The sequence below is a fragment of the Lathamus discolor genome, chromosome 2 (assembly GCF_037157495.1).
Source record: "Lathamus discolor isolate bLatDis1 chromosome 2, bLatDis1.hap1, whole genome shotgun sequence".
Lineage (NCBI taxonomy): Eukaryota > Metazoa > Chordata > Aves > Psittaciformes > Psittacidae > Lathamus > Lathamus discolor.
The window spans coordinates 154197652-154201507 of record NC_088885.1 but is presented as its reverse complement, the minus strand read 5'-3'; the positions used below and the strand labels follow the sequence as shown (position 1 = coordinate 154201507).

The following is a 3856-nucleotide window of genomic DNA, read 5'->3' as shown; positions in this document are numbered from 1 at the left end:
GAGCAAGAGTAAACAACTGAGCGTGGTATCTGACTGGCAAATCAAAAAGGCTCTGTACACATGAGCTGGGTCAAGGAGGTGGCGTTAGGAGATTGCAGCAGTTAAAGCAAAATAGAGGCGGAATTCAGCAAAATAGCTCTGCAGGCAAAATTATCTGCCCCTGCTGTTTGGCAAACTTTATGAACAGGGAATCCAGTTGAGAGGCTTTTTTTCATATTCATAGAATCATAGACTCATAGAATCTTTGTGTTGGAAAGCACCTTTAGACCATCTAGTGCAACCCTGTGCCACGGGCAGTAACACCACACACTAAACCATGTCACCCAAGGCTCCATCTAACCTGGCCTTTAACACTGCCAGGGATGATCTTCAACCTGAAGTCAGACCTGCTGCTGCTCAGTCAGTAGAGCCGGTGTTTTTCAAGCGTAGCCTTTCTGCAGGGCAATGATCAATTGCATTTCTCTTTGAGCACCAGCGGGCTGCCTGGCAACAAAACTGCTCCTGGCTGGTTGCATGATGTCAACCAAGGCTATGTGTGACATCACTCAGCAGCTGCCAGCCGTGAGCTGATTACAGCCATACAATGATAAGCCATTTGGATTCACACATAAACAACTCATTCATGCTCAGCTGCTGCTTTCTTCCCCGGGTAACAAAAAGGCTCTTTGATACAATGATGGCATAGGGAATATCATCGGAGCATAAGAAAGAAAGCTCAACTGCATCATGGCTTTGAACAGTGTCTTGGAAAATTACTCCCTTAAGGTGCAGATAAAAATATATATCCAAGGACGTGATGTGGTATCCCATCATACTGGTGCTGCTGTCAAAATGTACTTCAGTGCATGACTGTACAATCTCCTGCCCATTGTAAGTAGGGTGGGTAAGGGCAGATGGAAAGGCAAAAGGATACGTATACTGGGTTAAAGCTGCCTGCCTTCAAAATGTAGCAGAGCAATTAGAGCTGAGGCTCAAACATAAAACAAACCAGAGTATGTGGTTAGCACTAGTGCTGCGGTTGCATTTAAAACCCTGGCCAAACCCACAAAGCTGTTCATGCTCATGAAGAATTAGGTTTGTATTACATACAGATTTTGTGACAATGGAATTGGAGGCTGTTTGCTTATTTATTTACTTTTATCACAGAGTGCTGGAATATTTCATTCTGAAATAAGCAGAGCTACAGATACAGAGATAAATCAGTGCCATACCCATGTTACCCTGATTTTTTCCCCCATATTTCATAAAGTAAACTTCTACAGGCATGTGTTGTTCATCAGAGGGCAACACTGATACCAAGAGCTCTGTTATGTGATCCAAGACCTTTATCACTCTTTGATCACAGCAGAACGCTTACTCAGCATCAGTAAGTCAGGGTATAAATATCAAAATTTTTGCTGATTTCTGGAATGATGTTTTTCACTTTCTTTTTATAGTATATGTATATAGCTGTTTACTGGTGTGTGCATAACAATCATTTGGCAGGGGACTTTTCCACTTTACTTTTAGTTTTCTTGCAGTTTTACTTGTGCCTTTGTATCAAAGGCAGCTAGATTGCAGATCAGACTGATTTTTAACTACCACTTGGCTGCATTTTTCTTTGTTATTTATCCATTAGAATTTCTATTTTACTATTATTTATTGCTACTTTCATTTACTGTTTATTACTATTATTAATTCTATGTAATTTTATTTATTAATCATATTTATTATTACTACTTATTGCTATTTAAAAACTTAAAAACATTTTTTTCTCAATTATTGGGGGTTTTTTTCACTTCATCCCAGTCTCTTTTTTGTGAATTCTCTGTTCTTTCTGCAGCAACAAAACTCATTCAGTTTTGATTTTTTTCTGCTGAAAGCTCCAGACATTCTAGCATGAGGTGTATGAGACGAGCATGTATAAAAAGGAAGAAAAGGATGTTTCCACCATGGTAATAATAAAATGTTAACTACTCTTTCCAGAACAGTTTAGAACAACGATGACGTTTTCCTAAGAATGGTTATTCAATTCTATGAAGTGCCAGCATTTGGGTGCATTTTAAAAGGAAGAAATGAAAACCAAACAGCAGTGACATAAGACACCGGATGTTTTAAATTGCTAGCCAGCTGTATATTTATATCACATTTGTCACCTTTGTACAGAAATGCAGTATTTACTGCAAGGTGTTCACAATATGTCCCCTCTGGTGGCCATTTCATTTAATGTGTTGATAAATAGAACAGGTTTTTAAATTCAAAACCGGGCTTTCTGACATATTTGGCTTTCAGAACTGATTTTGTCTCTTTTCCCCTAAAAACTATATATGAATGTGGAACTATTTTAAGTTCAGTTGATATGTGAAGTCTTCCCACTACCAAGCAGCTCCCTGAAGAAGCTGAAGCCTGCTCTCTTGAAGCCCAGAGCAGTCAGATTGCTGCGTACACTTCTCGCCGTCCTGAGGACCCCAAACTCCATCATCCCGTGATCACTGCAGCCGACTGGCCCGAACACATTCCCCACCAGCCCCTCCTGCTGGTGAGCTGGAAATAACGAGTACCGAGGAGATAAAACGCAATTGTCAGAAGTGGGATTCGAACCCACGCCTCCAGGAGGAGACTGCGACCTGAACGCAGCGCCTTAGACCGCTCGGCCATCCTGACTTACGGTGTAACTTTCGTTTCAGCTTCTTTCCTGCATATGAAAAATACTTCGATCTCTTCATCATCTTCATGGTTTTTCCCTGGACTCACTTCGGTAAATTGATATACACACGGTCATGACATTCACCACTGAATAATGCACACATGCAGATACATAAATGCATGTTCATCCAGGTATGTTCTGCAGAAATGACTTAAAGTGCCTTTACCTTGGTCTTCTCAGAGGGACATGAGGTAAAAGAATCTATTTAACTGCCTTTAGACCTACCACTACTACAATGATTAGCGGAGGAAGCCTGCCCTCATATCACTGCATCAGACTCCACTTTGTTGATACAGGCTCAGGTTTTCCAACATAGCTGGTAACCTAATTCGGAAAAGGTTAAAGTTTTGTTGCTTTTACAACACAGAGCTCAAATGGGTCGAACGAATTTGTATGTGGACAGAAGACGCTGGTGTTAATCGTGCAGTAAGGATTTCTCTTACCCCTCTTCCACATTCACCATGCTTGCCCACCATTCCAAAGATATCCTCTCATGCTCCGTGGCCTCCTAGGCTGTCACAACACCTATGTACCATGTGCCTTAAGAGTGAACATACTTTGAAATGCAGGTATTAATAACAGCATCATTACCTGGAGGGACAGATACTCAGTCATGGATGCACTTTCAAGGCACAGGAAGCTGGTAAATACCAATTTAGATGATTAGGTGAGATTCAGGGTTTCCATAAATGCTTACTTGCACTAAGTGAGATGGAGAAAAGAAAAAGTATACTAACATGAGAGAGCTGCCAGGAGCACCAAGCTATCTGCCTGCTACATACTGACAGTGCATTTGGACAAACCAATGAGTTTTGAGAATCTTTGTGAAGAGCAAGGCATTTAGACTTTGAAAAAATGTATGTTAGATGGAAAAGGAATGAAGTGGAATAACCAGAAGCCAACCACTACCACTTTTGATGGTAGTGAGAGATAATAAAGGATCAATTAGAAGAACTTGCCAGTTATTTTCATGCCAGTGATAGTAACACAAACTGGCAGTGGTACACAGATAATGGCATTTTGATCACCTGCAGCCCCATAAGGTACCTCAGCTTCCAGTGAACCATCAATAAAGTCCATGGTGATACAGGTGAGAGTGCTTTTCAAGATGTGGTTGTGAAGGTCAGTCAGGAACACTCTTCCTGCTACGGTTATGTCTCAGAATCATTA

At 40.9% G+C, this 3856-nt stretch overlaps 1 non-coding gene across 1 annotated transcript; it reads right to left on the bottom strand.

Moving 5' to 3' along the window:
* Positions 1 to 2559: 2559 nt before the first annotated feature.
* TRNAL-CAG (transfer RNA leucine (anticodon CAG)) lies at positions 2560 to 2643 on the bottom strand. The gene has a single exon. It is a non-coding gene; the product is annotated as a tRNA-Leu (tRNA).
* Positions 2644 to 3856: the final 1213 nt, after the last annotated feature.